Source organism: Musca autumnalis, unplaced genomic scaffold (genome assembly GCF_047663935.1).
Source record: "Musca autumnalis isolate F117 unplaced genomic scaffold, ASM4766393v1 scaffold_1, whole genome shotgun sequence".
NCBI classification, from domain to species: domain Eukaryota; kingdom Metazoa; phylum Arthropoda; class Insecta; order Diptera; family Muscidae; genus Musca; species Musca autumnalis.
Window position 1 is genome coordinate 201,480,463 of NW_027411644.1, and position 24,852 is coordinate 201,505,314.

General features: G+C 36.0%; 1 protein-coding gene across 12 annotated transcripts in view; it reads right to left on the minus strand.

The window, feature by feature from the left end:
* Positions 1-24,852, minus strand: part of PKD (serine/threonine-protein kinase D3) — a 114,887-nt gene that overhangs the window by 41,382 nt on the left and 48,653 nt on the right. For 3 of the 12 annotated variants that reach the window (XM_073959917.1, XM_073959916.1, XM_073959915.1), the window contains one exon: positions 11,307-11,608. The exons of 1 other annotated variant lie outside the window; for it this stretch is intronic. The gene's annotated coding sequence lies outside the window, so the exon portion shown is untranslated. Of the gene's footprint in view, positions 1-11,306; positions 11,847-16,771; positions 16,790-24,852 lie in introns of those variants that run through there. 8 more of the 12 variants (XM_073959911.1, XM_073959910.1, XM_073959912.1 and 5 more) reach the window with 6 other exon arrangements.

Consider the following 24,852-nt stretch of genomic DNA (forward strand, 5'->3'; position numbering starts at 1 on the left):
TAATCCCATTTTGATAGGGCTTGCGGTTTCCAAGCAAAATCGTAAAAACCGAAAAAGCCCTAAAAATGTGAACTTTGACCGCGATTTATTTAAAAATCCCTCCGGCGATTTTTTTTTGGTTTTTCGATTTTTCTCATCTATAAACATTGTAGTTTCAGAATCCGCAAAAACCTCCCAGGTGTAAGCACCTTTCATTTAAAATTAGATAAGGCGCACCGTGTTCTCGATACTTAAAAATTTCCACTTATTCCGTTGTTAAGTAGTTACAAAATCGCACTTCAAAAGTATCGTGCTGCTGCCGAAAAGGAATATGCGCACGAGAGACGCATGGACAGAAAAGGAGAGAGGAACATGAAAAAACTTGTTAAACCCTCCACCATAAAATATTCTGAACTAAAATGGAATAATTAGTTTCCTGTTAGGTGCAAACATTTTTCGACCACGGATACCACACCAAGTGCCCAAATTTAGTCAAAAATATATCTAAAAATTTCTTTCATCTGTTGGTACCTAAAAATGTGGTGGAGAAGTTTCGTGATCGCTGAAAACCTCACGTGTCAAATAACAGCTAGTTCGGTGAAAATTGTAGCTAAAATCCTCAAAATACCGAAAATTGGGGGAACCGTTATATGTGGGCTTTACTAAAACATGGGCCTATGTTAATGATTTTTGGTGAAGAATTTTCGTGACCACTGAAAACCTCAAGTGTCAAATTACAGCTAGTTCGGTTAAACATTTTAGCCAAAATCGACAAAATACCGAAAATCGGAGGATGCCGTTATATGGAGGCTATTCGAAATCATTGACCTATATTAACGATTTTAGGTGGAGAAGTTACTGGACCACTGGGAACCACAAATGCCAAATTACAGCTAGTTCGGTCAAACAATTTAGCTAAAATGCCCAAAATACCTTAAATCTGGAGTTACCGTTATATGGGGGCTATACCAAAACGTGGACCTATCTTGATATTTTTTGTAGAGAAGTTTTATGGCTATTGGGAACATCAAATGTCAAATTTCAGCTAATTCGGTCAGAAAATGTAGCTAAAAACCTTAAATCGGCAGATACCTTTATATAGGGGCTATACTCAAGCGTCGACCTATATTGGCAATAAATAGTGGAGAAGTTTCTTGGTCACTGACAGCCTTAAATATAAAATTTCTGCTAATTTGGTCAGAAAATGTAGCTAAAAGACTCAAAATACTTAAAATCGGGAGGTACCGTTATATGGGGGCTATACCAAAACGTGGTCCTATCTTTTAGTGGAGAAATTTTTTGGTCATTAAGAACCTCAAATGTCAAATATCAGCTAATTCGGTAAAAACATGTTGCTAAAATACTTTAAATCGGGAGATATGGGGTCTATACGAAAACGTGGACCTATCACCACCATATCCAAAAGTTTTTTGACCTCTTGAAACAAGTGTCAAATTGAAACCAATTTGTGAGGAAAATTCAGCTAAAATCCCCAAAATAACTTAAGAGGTACCGTTATATGGGGGTTATACCAAAACGTGGACCTATCTTGAAAATTTTTAGTGGAAGAATTTCTTGGCCATTGGGAACCTCAAATGTCAAATTTCAACAGGCAAAGGCTTCGACGGAGTAAATAATAGAGTTGTGCCAAAGGAACTATATGGAACTATCTCGTTCACTTCGCAGTTCCAATGGCCCACCTTTTTTCTTTGAACAAACTGCGTATACTTACTATCACACGTTATATTTAATGATGTTACTCATACGCTTTGGAACTAGTACCAGGAACTAGGAACTAGATGACCCAACTCTAGTAAATAAGTGGAAGATGAGATCGAAAATCGCGGCATTCCAAATAATAAAGCAACAAATGGAGAGGAATGGGAATATTTTCTTAGTTCGGCTTGTAGAACAAATGTTCTGCAGAGGGCCAAAAATTTTTATAGACCGGCTGTAGATAGAGTAGCCAGCATTAAAATTTCCGGTTCCTATAAAATTGTGAAGGGTATTCCAAAAGAAAACTGTATTCCATTAAATATAGATATTTATACCCTCAGCATTTATGCTAACGAGTGTATATCACTTTCATACGGGCAAAATGTGCCTCATCGAAATAATGGTTTTAGATCCCAAGTATGTTTGGACGAAATCAGTATCAGACAATTTGGAGTCGATTTCTGTCTGTCTATCTGGTTGGAGCGCACGATAACTCTCGAACGCACATAGGTTTCAATCAGGAAATGTTTGGCCAAAACCCTATTTTTGAAGTTTCGAAATTTTAACTTTTTTTTGCACAGAATAATAAAAAACACCTCAATTCATCTGAAAATAATTAGTTTTTGTAAATAACGTTAGTATTCGTTGATTGGCGCAGTACCAACGTTGACACTTTTTTATGTAAAAATAAAACGGACTTTGTGCTGTAAAATATACAATTTTTGTTGTATTGCGTCGCTGCATAAATATACAGAAGTGAGACCAAAGTTATTATGAATCGGGAAACTGTTAATGAGTACTTTCATAATATTTAAAAAAAGGGCGATGAAGTTTGTAAAATTAGCGTAATAAAATCAATTTTTATATATATATTAAAAATTATTTTTTACAAATATTTTTAAAATATATTTAAACTTTTAAAAAAATGTCCAAGTTTGTCCAACTCCAAATTGATTTTGGAAGATAGCTGGGGGTGTGAACTTATAAATTGAGAAATAAATTCTTGCTCAAATTTGCCACAGTTAAAATAAAGTGGATTCTTCTATTTTAAGATGGGAGAATTTTTTGTAAATACCTGTTGTGACTGTATGTAGTATCCAATTGAAATAGAACGGTAATACCTGCATCTATCAACCGATTTTTCTTAAAATTCATATTTAAGGGTTTCAGAGTGTAGAAAACAAGTATGTGTAAGTTTTTTGAAAATAGGTCCATTTTTTGTCATAGCCCCACATAAAAGTACCGTCCGATTTTAGATATTTTGTGAATTTTAGCGACACTTTATTACCGATTCGGCTAAAATTTGATATTTCGACCTCTTGGAAGATTTGAATCCTTCGTACCAAAAATTGTTAACATAGGTCAATGTTTTGGTTTAGACCCCACACAACGGGACCACCCTGTTCAACAAATTTTGGCAGTTTTTGGTCATTTTGGTCGACAAAAAGTAAGAATTGCTGTTTGTACACATTTATTAAAATTAATAATTAATTTCAATACAAAATGGACGTTGGAATAGTTTTGGCCAGAAAATTTGTATTTGGGACCATTGTGGAACGGAATAACCGATTTTGTCCAAAATTTGGCTTTTGTAATATTTTGTCCAAACTTAGTTTATGTTCGAAGATGGACCATATCGGTAAACTCCTTCGGGTAGCTCCCCCACAAAAGTTTAAAATTTTTCGCAAAAATTATGCGCACGATAACTGTTGAAGGGACTTACCGATTTGATCCATACTTTGCACATCGTAATATTTCTACCTAACATAGATCAAGTTCGAATACGGACTATATCGGTCAACACCTTCGGGTACCCGCCACAAAAATGTTCATAGAAGTGCAGTTTTAGACCTCCTCTCGAATCGAAATATTTTTTTTGTAATTCGCCGCCCCCTTTACGGCGGTACAAATTTTTTTCAGGGGCAAGTCCATACTTCCTCAGAATATGACCCGAAGGCTGTAAAAAACCCATACGGCCAGCATGTAGTGACTGGTACGCACGATAACTCTCGAACGGATAAATCGATTCTGTCCAAAATTTGGCAGTCGTACTATTTTGCGCAAAATTAAAAAAGGTTCTTATTTGGGTCATATCTGTCTACTTCTTCGGGTACCTCGCCCATAAAAGTCCAAAATTTTTCGCTAAAATGGTGCGCACGATAAACATATTCTGTCCAAAATTTGGCAGTCGTAATATTTTGCGTAAAATTAAGATGGGCGATATCGGTCCATTCCTTCGGGTACCTCCTCCACAAAAGTTTACAACGTTTTTCTTAGGGTACCTCCCACACCTCCTTTAGAATCGTTTTGATTTTTCTTGCAACATGTTGCGCTCAAAGCCACTATTACGACGGTACAATTTTTTTTAAGTGGCAAGTCCGTACTTTTTGAAAAAATAACCCAAGCGCTGTAAAAAGCTGGCCCCTACTGCCAGCATGTGTAGTGGCTGGTGCGCACGACAACTTCCGAACCGAATACTATGTTGATCCACACTTTGCATATCGTAATATTTTTTCGAATATTAAATGAAATTAGAAGGTGATGGAAGGTGCTTATAGGTTCACACCTTCCGATACCTCCCCCACAAAAGTTCGAAAATCTTCGCTACAATGGTATGCGCGATATCTCATAAACGGAGCAACCGATTTGGTCCAAACTTGGGATCTCGATATGTTTTGTCCAAACTTAGTTTATGTTCAAAGGTGGACACTATCGGTACACTCCTTGGGGTACCACCTACACAAATGTTCAACATTTTTGTGCGGTTAATAGTCTGTTCGAGGATCCTTTAGAAATTTTTACCGAAGGTACTCCTAGTGGTCCTGTTTACAGCGATATTATGTTTTTTGTAAGCAAGTCAATGTTTCCTGATATAATGATCCAAAAGCTCTAAATTATATGGTGACCAACTGAAATGACAAGTGGGCGCGATATCTACCGAGGAGAAAGGCTACCAAAATAAGACAAACTTCCAAAATCGATTATGTCGGCCCATTACTTTAGGTACCCCCCGCAAAAATTTTGAGCTTTAATCCATATCCATATTTTTGTCAATTCATACGCCCACAATTTTTACACAAATTTTTTGGGAAAAAATAGTTTAAATTCACACAGGCTAAGGGTATATCCACAGTTTATACAGTTGGACACTAAGCACACCTGATTGTTATGTTTGTTGTCAAAAACATTATTGTGATTTAAAATACAAAGAAACTCAAATCACAATAATATAAAATCTATTATGTTTGTTGTCAAAAGTTGTTAACAGAACTCTGAATGGCCGATACTTTTTTACTCGTTTTCGTACGTTTTGCAGACTTCAAATAAACGAGTCAACGAGTTGTAAACAATTTTGCAATATACATATTTACATTATATTTAAATAAAAATTACCCACGCAAAATTTGAATATTCTGGGAACTCGTATTACCATTTACTTGGAATATGTTAGCAAATGTTTAAGTATGTTAATTTAATATCACAGAATAGAGCGAAGGATTCCTCTTATGTACATACATACATATGTACGAGTATATCCTTGCTGTTTTCTAAACATGTACATAAATATTTTCGTTTCCTTGAAGTTGACGTCTTTGTTAATGATGTGTATCCGCCCTCATTGATAAAATCTCATAGTGGCGAGGGGTGAAAAGTTCAAATATGGTTCATGGTCACAGAAATAACATCTACACAACTTCAGTTTTTTTTTTGTTTGTCTCAAGTTTGATTTTCTGTAGAATAAGTAGCTATATGACACGAAGTGCTTGCAAATTTGACCCCCTCTAGCATTGTGTACAAATTTTCGGGAATCAATTTAAGAAGAAATAAGTTTGTGTGTCCGTTGTTGTTGTTATTCTTCCTCTCCGTTTCGTCCTTTCACTTAGAGCGTTAATGAAGTTCCGTGAGAAGAGGAAGTTTTTCAAAGATGATCAAAATTTCTTCATTAGCATCAGCATTACAAAGGAAATCACGCCCACATAAATGTAACAAAATGTAAGCGAAACCGGAGAAGGAATTTCGTATTCAAAGTCTTCTGGTTTCTTACATACAACCTATCGCTCGCTGCTACTGTCAACCTTTAAATAGTGCGACAGATAATTAAGCTCTTTAATTGGGATTTCATTATAATGTTTATTAACAAATGTCATGTAGCAAAAGCAACAGAATTATTGACATGTAAGGAAAAAACAAAAACAACAATATTTGTATTAAACAAACGTTGTCTAGCCGAAGATTTATATTCCTATAAAGGATATTGAGGTGTTGATGAATATTAATTCGTGCTATCCTTGAATTGATATTCACAATGCAGAATGTTTGCAAACTGGAAATTAAATTGTGAAAGGTAAATGAAATGTCACAAAGGTTAAAATTAAGATAACTTACGAATCGAAAGCGTGTAAATGTGTTGGTGTAACATTTATATATTTTTGTCACCTTGAGCCAAATTTCGGTATTTATTTATTGAAAAAACCTACACAACATAAACTTCTTAAAACGACCACGATTATACCGAACAAAAATGGTTACCCCGCGAGTAGAGTTTTTTACAATTTGTTAGGATTTACAGGCCCGCTTTAAAGCATAAGCGGATAGCGACGAATCTAAGCACTGTTTCAAATATTTTAACATATGACATTTAAAAATAAGTTTTAATAAGAATTTTACAGATGAACACGTTTATAACGAACGCCGGATATAACGATTTATTTCTTTTTCCTACCCCCTATTCTCATTTTAACTGTTTTATTCGTTCCAGCCCAATGAACGCGGTTAAAACAAAAAAAAAAAAAACGATTATAATGAACTAAAATATGATCCGTCAAAAGATTTTTATAAACATTGGTATGTTTAAAATATTTATTCGCGAAGAGATCTTTATAAATATTATTTTTTTTTTTAAAGGACCAAATAAATCGCCCAATCAAAAGCGTATTACGGCTATAATTAACAAAAATGTTGATCACAGAACGTCTGTACATGTTTACAACACATGGTGAATATTTCTTAAAAGAAAATTTATTTTTAGTTCAAAATGGATGCTTTTTTGTGTTTAATATTTCGTTCACCAAAAAAAAAAATTAAAAAAAAATATTTTTTCTGCAACTTCAAAAAAGTGATATAACTCAAAAAACGCAACAAATCGCACCTTGGTAATTATGTAGTTGATTCAGAACCCTTTGCTGAAGATATTCCCGGTGGCAGAATGTCAGACAAAGTTGGACAATTTTGTAAAAGTCCATAATATAAAAATATAATTTCCCAGCTAAAATACTCATTACAAATTGGCCTACTTTCTCATTATTTTAACACGGACATGTCATAGGGAGTAAGTACTTATATTTTGGCCACTAAAAAGTAGATAAATAAGTAGCTACTCCCTGGTTACTTCAAGTCGTAACTACTTATTTACTTACTTTTAAGTGCCAAAAAATAAGTACTTACTCCCTATGACATGCCCGTGTTAAAATAATGAGAAAGTAGGCCAATTTGTAATGAGTATTTTTGCTGGGTTTTAACAAGTAAGAACGGCTTTAAGTTATACCCCCCACCAGGATTGGTTTTAAAGTAAATTGGAACAATAAGTTTCCTTTCGTTTATGAAAAAGACTTAATACCAAATTTCAGCAATTTCGGTAAAACAATATCGCTAACCTTCAAAATACGGAAATTCGGGAGGTACCGCTCTATGGGGGCTATATCAAAACGTCGATCTATACCGTAAACTTTTTGGCGTATGGGGGTTATAGGAAGACGTGGACCTATACTGATAATTCTTTTCTGGAACATTTTATAACCATGAAAGACTAAATAACAAATTTCAGTCATTTCGGTGTGATATTAACGTCACATACTTCACAATTATGAAAATCGGGAGGTACCGTTCTATGGGGGCTATATCGAAACGTGGACCTATAACGACGAAATTCAGTCGGAAAGGGTTTTACTTCCAACGTAGAGTAAATAACAAATCTCAGCCATTTCTGTTTGTTGTTGTGTCCACAACCCTCAAAAAAAGGAAAATCGGGAGGTACCGTTCTATGGGGGCTATATGAAGGCGGGACCTATACCGACAAATTTCATATGGATAGAATATTACATGGTGGAGGGCCAAACTTAACGTTTTTTATTTGTTACGTGTTGAGCTCTGGTGGTAATCGCTTAAAACGACCGTTAGGGTAGGACTAAATGAGGACTAAATACCAAATTTCAGCAATATTGGAGAAATATTGAGGCCACAACCTTCAAAATACCGGAAATCGGGAGGTACGGTTCTTTGGGGCTATATTAAGGCGTGGACCCATACCAAAAAAATTCTGGGGAGAAATTTTATATTCCCAACGAAGGCTAAGTACCAAATTTCAGCCATTTCGATGTGATAAAGAAGCTAACAAATCTCAGCCATTTCTGTTTGTTGTTGTGTCCACAACCCTCAAAAAAAAGGAAAATCGGGAGGTACCGTTCTATGGGGGCTATATGAAGGCGGGACCTATACCGACAAATTTCATATGGATAGAATATTACATGGTGGAGGGCCAAACTTAACGTTTTTTATTTGTTACGTGTTGAGCTCTGGTGGTAATCGCTTAAAACGACCGTTAGGGTAGGACTAAATGAGGACTAAATACCAAATTTCAGCAATATCGGAGAAATATTGAGGCCACAACCTTCAAAATACCGGAAATCGGGAGATACCGTTCTTTGGGGCTATATTAAGGCGTGGACCCATACCAACAAAATTCTGGGGGGAAATTTTATATTCCCAACGAAGGCTAAGTACCAAATTTCAGCCATGTCGATGTGATAACGAAGCTAAAACCTTCAAAATACCGAAAATCGGGCAGTACTCGCTCTATGGGGGCTGTATTAGGACGTGGGCCTGTACCAACAAATTTCTGTGGGAAAGTTTTATTACCCGAACGAAGACTAAATACCAAATTTCAGCCACTTTGGATTAATATTGAGGTCACAACCTTCAAAATACCGAAAATCGGGAGGTATCGTTCTAAGGGGGCTATATGGAGGCGTGGACCTAAACCGACAAATTTAGAGTGGAAAGTTGAATATCCATAACGAAGACTAAATACCAAATTTCAGCCATTTCAATGGATTATTGTGGCCATAAGCTTCAAAATACCGAAAATCGGGAGGTACCTTTCTATGGGGGCTATATGAAGGCGTGAACCTGTACCGAAAATTTTCTGGGGGAAAGTTTCGTACCCCCAACGAAGAATAAATACCAAATTTCATCAATTTCGGAGTAATATTGAGACCACAACCTTCAAAATACCGAAAATCGGGAGGTACCGTTCTCTGGGGGCTATATGAAGGTGTGGAACCATACCAGCGAAATTCTGGGGGAAAGTTTTATACCACAAACGAATACTTAATACCAAATTTCAGCCATTCCGGTGTGATAATGATGCTAAATCTTAAAAATATGGCAAATCGGGTGGTACCGTTCTATGGGGGCTATATCAAAACATGGACCGATGTAGCCCATTTGCAATACCAAACATCCTAGGAATAATAGAAACTGCTATACAAAATTTCAAAACTCTATCTTATCTGCACTCGCCATGTATCCCTACGCTCCATAAATTTCGCCTAGGGGGGGGCCCTTAATAGGCCCATTCTCATAAATAAAGACTTTTCATCATCGGTCCATATTTCAAAATTTATACAATCAACCTCTAAGGCGATTATTATATTTTTATAGTGGACCCAATGGCCAAGTTAGCTGCACCCGCCATGTAGCCCTACGCTTTATAAATGTGTCTTGGCTAAATGTGGTGGTGGTTTTTCAAAATCGTTTTTTTTTCACGCACATACAAATTGCGAGCTGTATGTTGATTTCAACAGACGGACGGACCGACGGACATGGTTATATCGGCTTAGAATTTTACCCTGATCAAGAATATATATACTTTATAGGGTCTCCGATGAATATTTCGATGTGTTACAAACGAAATGACAAATTTAATTATACTGTCCATATTATGGTGGAGGGTATAAAAAAATTCTTAGGTTGTATCCTATATGACGATTTTTTATGCTGTAACAAACATTTTTAAGAACATTATTTCTTAAAACAGAAAGTACACACCGCCACCATTCCACTGAATATCATATCTATGTATATGATTATTACCAAACTTTTACAAATTGCGTTTAAATTCTGCTCTGAGTTTTAATCTCATTAAACACTTTTTCTTTTGTCTTCGAAATTTTGATTTTAACTTCGAATTATACCGCGAGTTTTGAATATTTGTGAAAACAAATTGCACATCTATTAAATTTGACATGTTCTTTCTTCGAATCAAATTACAAAACTCGCGTTATCAAAAGTGCAAAAATCTAATTTTTGCCTAAAAACCTGTCCAAATTACCTATAATGCAGTGGTCACAAAATTTCTTCACTAAAAATAGTCAATATAGGTCAAGTTTAGTATAGCCAGCGGAATATCGCTGGATTTATCTAGTTTTTATCTACATTTTCGGGCAAGATTCCCAGTGGTCAAAAAATCCGCCAGTTTGTGGTATAGCCCCTATATAGTGATATCGCCCGTATTTTCACTAAACATTTTTATTTGTTACGTGTTGAGCTCTGGTGGTAATCACTTAAAACGACCGTTAGGGTAGGTCGGTCATAAATTGTTATTCCATATCTCAAAGAGAAAAAAGCCGTTAAGTTTTCAAAACGTTTCAAATTTATGGAGCTATAAAAACGAGGACCTATGATGAGTATCTAATAGGAACCTGAAATGTAAAATTGCAACAAATTTGATTGAAAACATCGACGAAAACATTCAAATGATGTACAGAAAAAAAAATAATAAATTGTCTGAAACGGACTCCGTTCCCTAGCAAACCAAGGTAGACCTGGCAAAATATAGATAGTAGTCGCAAAACAATTAGATTGTAAATAAAACCCGTCAGAAACCCCCAAAAAACATACTTTGGGTGGCCCAAGTATAGCCATTGTTTTACAACATTACAAGTCCTCTAATTACCCTCAGCATAGACAGACTGGAAATAGAGCAAACTGGTGATACCCAAAGATGAAGCAAGAAGTGAATGCCATTTGCAGAAATATCTTAAAGCGAATGATGTGACTGATGTTGCCACTATTTGCTGCTGCCGCTAAATCATTTGGTGCCAGCAATGAGGAAAACAAAGGAAAAATAAATTTTCTTTAAGAAAAACTTGTTGTGTGTTTGTTGGTTGTTGAGGGGTGGGGAGCAACAAAAAAAAAAAAAAAATTCTTTCACTTCGTTTACTTCTTTAGGAAAGTGGATTCAGCCAAGTGGATGGATGGATGGCTAGATGGATGGATGGTTGGTCGGTTGGATGAATGTTAATGATTGTGATGGCGATGATGATGTTATACATTTCGATCAACTTTACGTTGACGATGGTAAAGTTATTTTCCCCACCATCTATTCCAATACAAATGCACTGCACACTTAGCACTTCCATTTATATTTTCGTTTTTCTGGTGTTGGTGGGCATTTGTTGTTGTTGTTTCCTACATTTTCTACTGCTGCTGTCGTTGTTGTTGTTGTTTATGGTTAACACAAAAGACAATAAGCAACCAAATTGAGAACTTACCAAGTATTGGAACAGCATACCAAACAGTCTTTGCCGTTATGATGTTGTTGTTGTTGCTTTTTTGTTTGACTGGTCTTAATCAGCCACACACCACAATTCATTTAATTTTGGGAAAACTGCTTTTTGTTAAAGGAATTTAGTATTTTTATTTGTGTTGTTGTTGTTGCTGCTATTGTTGTTACTTTCAAACTTGTTTAAAATTCTTGTACTGATTTTATAATTTTTCTTTTGTTTGACACTTTTAATTCCATTCGACAAATTTTCCTTCTTTGAATCAACAAAAAAAAAACTTCTTTGTTTCACTGCAAAATATTTTTCTTATTAAAACTTTTTCTTCTTTTTTTCTTCTTCGATTTCTCACATCTTATTTTTTTCTTCTTGTTGTTTATTTTATTAAATTCCAATTTGTGGTTAATTAATTTTTTATTTAATTTTCTTTCGTTTTTAATTTTTGTTTTCTCTTTTTGTCATTCAAATTTATCATGTGTCTCGATGAAACGAAGGCAGAAACCTTTCTTTAACGAAATCTAAAGTTTAACTGAAATGACGTCTTGTTGGTAATATTTGAAAGCCGCTTATTTCAACTACTGCCACTCTACTACCACACAGCCATCCAAACAACGAGCCAACCACTCTACTACCATTTTATTCATACCTACACTTGCTTATGGCCATATGCACCACTCAGGGGTGTATGTGTACACCACTCACACCACTAACCACTTAGCCATTAGCATTTTATGCACATAACCCAGTAAATCATTTCAGGTGTGGAATATGCCGGAAAGATATTCAGTAGGGTTAACAAATGGATTTGTATAATTTTCTATACGAATTTCGGAATATTTCGACCTAATATAATAGAAATTCGACCGAAGAAATTCATTCAGAATCTACTAAAGAAATATAGAAAGCAGGATTCAAATGTTTCGAGGTATCAACTCGATCCTGACTTCCCCAAGAGTGAATGTTATTCCTATATTAATGCCAGTGTTTCAATAATAGGACTAAAGGAGACTATAAAGCAATATTTAAGATAGAGCTCTACAATTTGGTGCAAATGTTTCAATTACTACTAGGATGTTTGGTATTGAAAATAGACTAGATTGCACAATATCTCCTGAATTTCGATATTTTAAAGGTTTTAGCAGCATTATCCAACCGAAATAGCTGAAGATTGTTATTATCCCGCAACAGTGGCTATATAGTCTTCATTGTGGGTATAAAAAATTCCTGCCGAGAACTGTCGGTACAGGCCCATGTTTTGATTTAGTTTCCATAGAACGGTACCTCCCGATTTTGTGAGATTTAAAGGCCTTTATCACACTATCCAACCGAAATAGCAGACATTTTGAATTTAGTTTTCGTTTCGGGTATAAAACTGACCGTCAGAGAATTGTCGGTACAGGTCCACGTTTTCATATAACCCCCATAGAACTGTACCGCCCGATTTTCTACATTTCTAAAGTGTTGGCCACATTGTCATGGCTGAAATTTGGCTCCAATATAATTTATGGTGAGGGTATATGAGCATTATTGGTTTAAACCCTATTTAAAGCATAAACCAAAAAATTGAACTTGCCGCATATACGTATCTGATCAACCAGTTTGTGCAAAACTAAATCAAGTAAAAATTGGCCGAACAGGCCGAACTTTTTTTATACCATCCGTCATAAAATATTCTGAATTAAAATTGAATAATTAGTTTTGTGTCCTGGCCTTTTTATATGTGTGGACCTACGATGCCAATTTTTGGTGGAGAAGATTTAGGGCTACTACGAACCTAGGAATGACAAATATCAGCTAGTTCGGACAAAAAATGCAACAAACATCCGCAAAATAGCTAAAATCTCGAAAAGGATGTGCAAAGAGGAAAATAACCTCTACAGAGGTATACAAGGTACTGCACATTAATACATAATACACAGTTGATTTCAGATCGGATTTTTTATGTAGAGAGGGGAGATTGAATACCTTACAGCTAGATTCGGTGTTACAAATCTGGCTAGCATTATCTCCGATCCGCAACGCGCCAATTTATACGCTTTTTTAATTTCCTTCGATGTTGCAATGATCCAGGAACCAATACAAGGTAACGATTGATTTTAGCGCATCCAAGATGTTCCTACAGTCTAAAACCGCCGCAGATCTGATAGCGTGGGATCTAAGTGAGTTGAGGGCCGCTTTCCAATCAACATAGATAGTCACCGGTCCAGCTATATCCCTTCCCATGTTACATATCAGCTCTGCTGCTTTTTTGACCTCAAAGATCTCAGCTTGGAAGACACAACAATTTTCGTTCAAGCTGTATGAGAGCTGTAGACTCCTGCTCCTGTAGCCATTTCCATCGTGGAGCTATCGGTATATACCTCTATATCGGGTATAGGTGGGGAGTTGTGGGCCCAGGCCTCTCTGTGGGGTATTTGTACATTAAGTTCGTCGAAGTATAGTTGTGGTGATATTTAATCACTGATTACCAATGATCCCATTGGGCCTATTCAGCGACAATCCTGCTGGTACCAATAACATCCAACCAAGCTAAGCGACTGTGTCCACGCTTACCAAATATGCGATAGAGGTTTGTTTCGAAAGTAGCATGGACTCCTCATTGGGAGGATAACAATGCAGTAACAACGAGCAAATGGAAGCATAAAACAACAGGTATTGCAAGATACCAGCAACAGTAGGTATCCAGCATTTCGATGAGGGCATTGAAATCCCAAAACCACGTCAGTCAGAAGTCACAAGGCTAGCTAGCTAGTGGAGCATACACTATGATGACAAACACTTTGAGAACTTTGAATATCAGACCGTGATCCTCAAGAATGAATCTAAAGAAACTAATGTCATGTTCACCCGTTTCCACGGCACCATTCGTAATTAAGAGAAACATAATTTATTTTTCCTTACTTTTTGTTTCCTCGTTTTCATGAGAATTTGAACACATAACACGTGTAACATACGTATATTAAATGAGCAGGAAAAACACTAACCTTTCCTGCGAATGTATATTTTACATTTAATTGCTCACTTTTCATTCCATTCATTCCATTTTCCATTAATTCTGAAAATTTTGGTATTTTCTGTAAATTTTTATATGCTTCTAATTGGTGTGTATTTTTACTTACTAATGTTACTGAAATATTTTTTTCAGCAACTTTTTCTTTATACAACTGTCAGTTTTAGAAACATTTGTAATAATTATTACAAATTATCGAGTACGCAGACAGGCATAATTTCAAAATTAATGAGAGAGACATGTCAACACAATATTTGTGTATACAGACTTTCAGGTAGGTATTTGACTTTTGTTTCTAGATTTGTACGAGAACTTGAAACCATGGGCAAAAAATGTAACTGCAATGAAAGAGAATAGAAAATTTGCTATGCTTTAAATGTATACTAATCGTTGAACCGTTTACTTTTCATTCATGTTTTGCAGTTTTTCTAAAAAAGCCCTACATTTTTGAATTTTGTATTTTGTCTGTCATAATTAATTTATTTCGATAAATGCTCTCATTTGTTATGCCATGTTCATACCAGCATTTGAATAACGTCGTTCGTTCTCATAATTACGTACACGAATTAACCCGTTCATACGACATGGTACACAATTCATAGCAACGTGATTCATATTTTCATAGTTTTTGTTTACTGATTTTAAAGAAAGTTTCAGCCAAAAGACGAGTAAGTTAATTGATATGAACTGAAAAAATATTTGTCCATATCCATATCTTTCATTGACCGACGCAATTTTGTGCGATCAAAATTATGCACGACCTATATACATAAGTCCTGATGGAAGAAAAACAATCTCCTAGGAATACCATCCTCCTCTACAATGGCAATGTGTGTTTGATGATCATATGTAATGTTACATTTTTTCCGTTTACACCTTACGGGAGCATAGATAGGGCTTCCACAAAGCATCGCTTCCTGGGACTGGATTCTTGTTCTATGAAAATTTTAAATGAAAAATACATACATACATATTTATTTTATGATTTTTATACCCTCCACCATAGGATGGGGGGTATATTAAGTGTGTCACTCCGTTTGTAACTACTCGAAATAATCATTGTAGACCCCACAAACTATATATATTCTTGATCAGCGTGCAATTCTACATCGATATAGCCATGTCCGTCCGTCTGTGGAAATCACTCTAGCTTCCGAACGGATTGAGGTAGGTGGATGAAATTTCGGTAAAATCTATAATATGTATGTAGGACTTTTGGTATTGAAAGCGGGCTATGTAGGTCCACGTTTTCGTATAGCCCCCATACAAAGTGACGCGTAGTCGTTTTAAGGAAATTTTAGGATATTTGTCCCATTTGATCACCGAATTGGTTGCAATTTGGCATTTTGTGTCTCCAGAGGCTAGAAAATATTTCTACCACATTTTGTTTATATAGGTCCACGTTTTGGTATAGCCCCCATATAAGGCCCCATATATAGTACGCGTCATTTTAAGATATTTTGAATGTATTAGTCCTATTTGACCACAGAATCGGTTGTAACTTTACATTTTGCGTTTCAAGAGGCTAAGAAACATATCTACCATAAAATGTTTACATAGGTCTACGTTTTGGTATAACCCCCATAGGACGATATCTCCCGATTTTCGGTATTTTGAAGGTTTTGGTCTCATTATCACACCGAGATGGCTGAAATTTGGTATTTAGTCTTCGTTGGGGGTATAAAAACAGAAATTTTTAGGTATAGGTCCAGGCCATCATATAGCCCCCATAGAACGATACCTTCCGAGTTTCGGTATTTTGAAGGTTGTGGCCACATTTATCCACCGAAATGGCTGAAATTTGTGGTGGAGGGTATGAAAAGTTCGGCCCAACCGGACTTAACGCTTTTCCTACTTGTTTCTCATTTGACAGTTTTCTCCTTTATAAAAGTTATCATTTCACATTTTCATAGAAACAGAATTGAGCCCCTGTTCTATGAAAATTTGATATAAAAAGTTTTATAATGGAAATAAATGTCAAATGAAAAATTTTATAAGACAAATATTTTTCATTTCAAATTTTCATAGAACAAGAATCCAGCCCCTGGATAGCAGAAGATGTCTACATATTCAATTGATTGGCCTGTGTATCATGACGTTTTCTGTACTGTTGTTGTTAATTTACATGGCCTAGGTCTTCTTGGTCTTAATCTCAAGTCCACCATTGCGAGTTCTTCCAATTTTCAGTGCATGTTGGTTATCTTGTGAGAGAGAAGGCAGATGTCATCAGCATAGTCTAATTTTTCGGGTTATCGTGATACACTTCATGTTATGCCTCGCCCCTGAGAGTAGACTTCATTCAATATTTCACCCAGTACAATTGTAAACAGTAGGTGTGACAGAGGTCATCTTAGTATTATTCCCTTTTTCTCTTTACTCTTTTTTGAATTATGGTTGCTAGTATTTCATACATATATGGAGTTGGGGTATTCCTCTCCTTACTTACTTAGCTGGTCCATTACAGAATATTTTGTCCAAAAGCCGAACTAAGAAGAGATCTCCATTTCCCTTTGTTTGTTGCTTCGCTTTTTGCAATACCGCGCCTTTTGATCTCGGATTCCACTTGTTTGCTCCATCGAAGCCTTGGCCTGCCAGTTCTACGTGTACCGCCATGTTGCCAGTATTTATACGTCTTTTTAGCGCGTTCATCATCGTTCATTCTTATGATATGGCATAGCCAACGCAATCGTTGCATATCGATACGTTTTTATACCGTCACCTGGAATGCCCAAAGACGTAACCTTCAACGTAATCCTTTGAGGGTTACGTCATTGGGCATTTCAGGTGACGATATACTGATGATGTTGTATAACGAATACAGCTCGTGGTTCATACCACGTCGACATTCACCGTCAACGCAGATTATTCCGTAAATCTTGCGCAAGTACCCAGGCTTGGGAACCATACATCAGCAAGGGTAGTATCAGTGTTTTAGAAAGGGTTATTTTTGTTTGACCAGATGTGAATTTGTTTTGAAACTGCTTACTTAAGCCAAAGTAGCATCTGTTGGCCAATTCAATCCTTCTTCTTATTTCACAACTGATGTTGGTTGTTGTGTTTACGGCAGTGCCGAAGTAGACGAGTCTTTCACTACCTTAAAATTATAGAAACCAACTTCAACAGTTGGTCCGAGCTCTATGGACGCATTGCGCGTCGACACCATCAACTTGGTCTTCTCACCATTTACCGTCAGACCCACTTTAGCAGATTCTTCTTCGACCATCATAAAGGTATCAGTTAATTCTTTTACTGATTGTCCCATGGTGTCTATATCGTCAGCATAAGCCAGTAACATGTATCTATTGGTGTAGATTGTGCCAGTTATTTTAACGTTTGACTCTCTTATAACCTTTTCCAGCGGGATGTTGAAGATATCACACGAAAGGATGTCTTCCTGTCTGAATCGTCTTTTGGTACAAAACTATTTGGAGAGGTTCTTTCCTATTTTAACTGAGGACTGAGTATGAGTTAAAGTCATTTTACAGTCGAAGTCGAATGAGCTTTGCGGGGATACCAAATTCAGACATGGCTTGGAATACTTTTGAAAGTGGGGGCTGTCGAAGGCTGATTTATAATCGACAAAAAGGTGGTAGGTGTCGAACTGCATCTCTTGGGTTTTCTTCAGGGTTTGCCGCAGGCTATATACATTAGGGTTATGACTTTTTTACAACCTCATATCCCTGTATCATAGCGTGATGAGTTTTGCCATTAGATTACATAAAATCATAATTATAAGGTGATTCGGTGAAAAAACCTCACGCACAAAATGATTTTAAAATTTGAATTTATCAAAATTATGGACAATTTTTTGAAGTCACTAAGCAGATATACAATTGAAAATAAACTTTAGAGTCACATTAGATAATTAAACTGACATAACATTTATTTCTCAATAATTTTCTTCAATTCTGAGAATCGTAAAAATGTCGTAAACGCTTTTATTTAAAGATATAATTTTTTAACAAAAAACAAAAAATTTAAAATTTTTTCAAAGTGGTTTGTGCATGACCTTTTTCAATATTTGAATGAAATAAACATTATTATAGTTATTAGTAGGCTTATATTTATTCATTCGTGCAACAAAAAATAATGTTTGAAAAAAATTTTTTTTTTCATTTCATACATTTTTTCAAAAAATAATTTTTTTTTAAATCGATTTGTGCGTGAACTTTTTTATATTTCAATGGAATAAACGATAGCGTAGTGATTACTATGCAAAAGTTCATTCATCTTTGCTACAGGAAATCATTTTTCAGAAAAAATTTCAAAAAGTCATAACCCTAATATACATGGTCAATGATTGACATACCAGGTCAAAAGCCGCATTGGTATGGCCCAATTATTTCGTTTACCATAGGCTTTAATCGTTCGCACAACATCCCCGACACTATATTCTGGGCAATAAGGAGGAGACGAATGCCCCTATAGTTAGATCATACAATATTATCTCATTTTTTGTGGACGGGGCACAGGTTTCAATCGTCGGGTATATAATCTTCCTCCAAGATGGTGCTAAATAGCTGATGCATACGCCTTATCAGCGAGTCGCCTCCCGGTTTGAACAGCTCGGCTGGTAGGCCATCGGCTCCTGTTGCCTTATTATTCTTCAGCCGGTTTATTGCTGTCTTTACATTATCTTGGCCGAGTGTAGACATTCAATACTATCGTCTGGGATTGGATCTGTGGTATCTTCGTCGTCTTCGCTACTATTGGATACCAACAGTTCGGAACAGTGCTCTTTCCATATCCTAAGCCTGGTACCTTAGCAGGTATTCCTCTCCAGTTGTTACAATCTTTCAAGTCGCAATTTTTAGGTAAATTCACAACAATGCCCTTCTTCTACATGTTTTTCCTCCCAAGTTGATATGATGTGAGGTCGACGTAACTAAGTTGCGGTTCTGCCGTCGACCTGTAGAGCTACTGTCGGGACACCATCTTACTCTGTTTCTTTGTTATTTTTTAATAGTCCTGGTACATATACAGGTTTCAATCATCGGGTATATGTTCTTCCTCCCAGATATTGCTAACTAGCTGATGCATACATACGCCTTATCAGCGAGTCGCCTCCGGTTTTGAACAGATCGGCTGGTAGGTTATCGGCTCCTGCTGCCTTATTATTCTTCACCCTGTTTATTGCTGTCTTTACCTTATCTTAGCCGAGTGGTAAACATTCAATACTATCGAATGGATGAGATTGGATTTGTGGTATCTTCGTCGTCTTCGCTACTATTGGATACCAACAGTTTGGAAAAGTGGTCTTTCCATATCCTTAGCCTGGTACCTTAGCAGGTATTCCTCTCCAGCTGTTACAATCTTGCAAGTCACAATTTTTAGGTAAATTCACAACGATGCCCTTTTTCTACATGTTTTTCCTCCCAAGTTGATATGATGTGAGGTCGACGTAACTAAGTTGCGGTTCTGCCGTCGACCTGTTTCTTTGTTACTTTTTAGTAGTTATGGTACATATACCGTGCGAGAAACAATCCCCAAAGGTTTTCTGTAATCTTTAAATCGTGGAAGTATGGTGGCCAATTCAAAATTACATTTTGCTCTGATATTCACAGTTTTGCAACATTACCGTGTTGGAATATCCACGGGATGGGCATTGACTTTATAAAAGCTCGTTACAGGCATTTCTAATGACTGATCTTCTATCACCGGCTGTTGTTGCCTTATATAAACCACATTTCATGATTTTCCTGTAGTTTAGTTCACCTGGTACATAAATCCTCAATAAAAAGCTAACCTTGCAAAAAGCTGTGGGATTCGATAAAACCGACCCAACACTTTTGGGCATAATGCATACTGAATTCCTCCCTTATATTACATACAGTATCTTTCGAACTCTATTTTGTGACCTCTACCATTTACTCCACATTTTGGAAATATACCAAAATCATTCCGATGTCAAAGTCCAACGGAGAATTTTGTTAAAATTGTTTAGTCCTTTTTCGTAAGCTATGGAATTTGTGCTTTCCATTTGCAAATACATACATTAGGGTTATGACTTTTTTACAACCTCGTATCCCTGTATCATAGCGTGATGAGTTTTGCCATAAGATTACATAAAATCTTAATTATAAGGTGATTCGGTGAAAAAACCTCACGCACAAAATGATTTTAAAATTTGAATTTATCAAAATTATGGACAATTTTTTGAAGTCACTGAAAACAGATATATAATTGAAAATAAACTTTAGAGCCACATGAGATAATTAAAATATCATAAAATTTATTTCTCACTATTTTTCTTCAATTCTGAGAATCGTAAAAATGTCGTAAACGGTTTTATTCAAAAATATAAATTTTTAACAAAAAACAAAAAATTTAAAATTTTTTCAAAGTGACTTTTTTCGCGACTTTTTTAATATTTGAATGAAATAAACGTTATTATAGTTATTAGTAGGTTTATATTCATTCATTCGTGCAACAAAAAATAATTTTTTGAAAAATTTTTTTTTTCATTTCATATATTTTTTCAAAAAATTATTTTTTTAAAATCGATTTGTGCGTGAACTTTTTTTATATTTCAATGGAATAAACGATAGCATAGTGATTAATAGGCAAAAGTTCATTCATCCCTGCTACAGGAAATCATTTTTGAGGAAAAATGTCAAAAAGTCATAACCCTAACATACATATGTACATATTTGCTTTACCCACCCAGTTTGTTTACAACCAAACGTTAACATTAGAAGATTCGCTAATCTGATTTTTATTTTGGTGAAAGGCGGCGAATGATTCATTATTAACAGCTTATCACAGACACAGTTCGCTGGGTTATCATCATCACACATAGTTTGTATAGTAAAATGTAAGAGACAGACAAAAATAAAATACGGAAAAAAAGCATAACAAACAACCGAATGAACGAAATGAAACGAAACACTTGCACAAAACAAAATCTTAACTTAAAAACTCGTTTTACCATTATCCGGGACAGACACAGACCAGCAGACTCAACAACTAGGTATAGCCTCCAACGTTTCGCTTTACGGTTGCCTCTCTCTCTCAGTACCATTAACACGTACATATGTATGTTCTAGCCCGGCTCTATGATAGTTCCCCCCTCTCATACAAAACATGCATACAAACAAATATACATATGAATGTAGGTATGTGTGGAGCTCCCCAAGCAATTGGTATGTGAACGTAGCGTTTGTTGTATGTGACCAGAAAATGGGAGAAGATGAGAATGGAGTATAACAACAAATAAAGTATATTGTTGGTAGATACAACAAACGACAACAACAACATTAAACCAAACATTATTATTTGGTGCTAGTAATACTACCGGGGAATAGCGTAGCGCATACAGAACACTTCAGAAGCTATGGAAGAGGGAAAAGCATTGTAAACAACAATTGTTAAGTAGTTGCCGGATTGCTTGCCTTTGAAAGACTAAGGAAATTGGAGAATCTGAAACTAGAATGACAAAGGGCTGTGGATGTCTCAAATATTTGTTGGAAATGGTTCACAATTATTGGGTGATCTGGAAGATGGTCCTTACTGGTTACAACATTGTGAAATTTCTAGACGTTCGAGCGGCGTAGACTCCATTCTGTGTACAAATTGACAACTATACGTTGTCGATTTTTAGAATCTGAAAACGAGCGGCGTCAACTTGAACACAGCACAAACAAATACGATAAATAGCTTTATCAAAGTTTGTATTTTGTAACTAACTAAAATATAACTAACTTTGAAATAAAATTTATTACATTTTCAATAGATAACTACGTGAAAAAAAAGGCACGCCAAAAACTGAAAATGTTTGAAAAATACGTATTTACAAACATGACAATTCGTTTATCGGCGAAAAATCAACCAAAATTTAATTGAATATTTGAATTTGTTTATCAAAACGTTTTTTTTTTTTTTTGTGAGGCGTGTACAAGTTTTAATATTCGACGACGATAGGTTGTAATTTTTTAGTATAAGGACCATAATATATGAAACTGCAACTGGAATGTTCGCACTCTTTGTGGAGAAGGTGGACTTTACGCTCCGACAGATGCTCTTGCAAAGTACAAGCTCGACATTACTGCCATATTGGAAATACGATGGATTGAAAAAGGCGTCACAACAACACCTAAGGGTGTCGCACTATATTATAGCTGCGATGACACAAAGCATGAGTTTGGTTGCGGATTTGTAGTTGGTCGGCAGTTAAAACATCTGGTCTTCAACTTCTACCCAGTGAATGAATAACTTGCTACAATACGGACAAAACGAAAATTCTTTAACATTAGCTTTATTTGCGCTCATGCTTCAACCGAAGACAAGGACGAACAGACCATAGATATTTTCTTCGAGTGCTTAGAAGAAACATGTGACCGTTGTCCTGCCCATGACATTAAAATTATTCGCGGCGGTTTTATGTCAAAATTTAAAGGAGAATATCTTTGGCCCAACAGTCGGGAATCAAGCTGATAGACTTCGTAGCGGCAAAAAACATGGTAGTTAGCAGTACAGATTTAAGCATCTCGATATTCATAAGGTCACCTGGCTGTCTCCAGACCAAAAACAAGAAATCAAATTGATCACTTTGTGATAGATGGAAGACATTCATCGAGCGTGTTGGATGTACGATCATTCCGAGGAGCAAACATAGATTCGGACCACTACCTTGTTGCAGCAAAAGTACGTTGCCGATTAAACACAGCAAATAAAGCACGAACAGACACAACACGAAAGTTGGACATCGGTAAGCTTCAATCACAACAGATAGCCAGAGCATTTTCCACTCAACTAGCCCAATTACTTAATCAAATCACTCCTCGTCCCGATAACATATCAGCACAGTGGAAAAGTATTGCCCACTCCATGCAAACAGGAGTGTCTTGCTGCTACCGAAGAGAAAAATGCGGCACATAGGGCTACTTTACAATTAGTATCGGGAGAAAAGGAGAGAGGAGAAACGTCTTTTCCACAGGAAAAAGAGAGAAATGGAAAAGTGAAAGTGTGACAAAATCGAGATGTCCAGGACCCAGAATGAAGTCGGAAAATTCGACCAAAGAGTGAAACATCAAACCGATTGCTTTGGTACAGGCACATTCTCCTATAGAGACCAGCAAGGGAATTTGGTAACTGAAACAGAAAGTGTGCTCGCGATGTGCAAAGAATATTCTTCCAAACTCTTGGTACCCAATACTAACGAAGACGACGAAGATACCACAGATCCAATCCCTCAAGATGATTGGATCTGTGCAATGAATTAGAGAGTTATTAATTACTGTCTTGGCTACAATCTTTGTCCTTGTGTTCGATCGAAAATCTCAATGGTTTGGCTGTTATATGACAAAATGTCTAAAAAACGTGGATAAAAAACTTAAAGTCAAAATCGGGAGGCTCGATTTTCACCGTAGACCTATGCTCTAGTGGACTTTTTTGCTCAGTTCAATCCCAGGAATCAGAAAGGCGAAGGGCCCATTAAGGTTTTCAAATTTACTAAAAAGCACAATTTCTTTAAGAAAAGACAAAACACTGATTTATTCACTCACTTAACCGTCTTTACTCAACGAAGTTCTCTAGAACAGTGATGAAAAAAGACAAACATTATATATAATACCATTTTTTTCTTGTCCTCTTCGCTTGCTACGTTGGTTAACAACAACAAAGCACGAAACACACGTGTTTTACGCATTACACCATGCACACAGCTCTTTATTATAAACCAGCATTCCGCAGCTGCGAGAGCCCTCTTGTTATTCTTTTTGACAAAAATCCTCTCCACCCATAAAAATATGTTCTAACATAAAAAAGATATTGGTACCCAAACATATAAAATTAAGATATGTTACAATATGTTGCAAACATATATTTGGTTGGGCACAAACAAATTATGTTTGGATCCAAGCATATATTTGTTTGCAATCAGTCCCAAACAAATATTTGTTTGGATCCAAACATATTTCTAACATATATTATTCTGTGTGTATAAATAAAAATCAAATGTTCGTTGTTAATAGAATCAGTTGAGAACTGCTAGACCGATTTCGATAATTCTTTTTGTGAAATGTTCGCCATAACCCGACTTATGCAAAGAACAATTGACCAAGTCCACTTTTATGCCCACTCTTCTTAAAATACGTTACATCTACAAAACTACTGAACAGATTTTCCTGAAATTTTCAGGGAATGTACAGGGTTGGCCCCGGTGAAAAAAAGGATGCAAATGCCGCCAAAGTCCAACTTAGGTTTTTATGAAAAGGCAATTTTACCACGCCCACTTTTTTTAAATTAAATTTTTTCTACAAAAACTATTGAACCGATTTTCCTAAGATTGTCAGGGAATGTCAGGGATGGCCCCCAAAAGAAGCTACATATTTTATTGAATTTCAGATGGGAGTACGTACCTCTATATTTGCAAAAATTACGCATGTATCGGTTTAATAATTTACGGATTAATCTACAATCTAGGTACTTCTTTCGGGCCTAAAGACCCGAACACTGGGCGATAATAAATCCTAACCAGACAAAATCTGTTGATGAATTTAATATCCTCAATGAATAACTTGGTTTGAC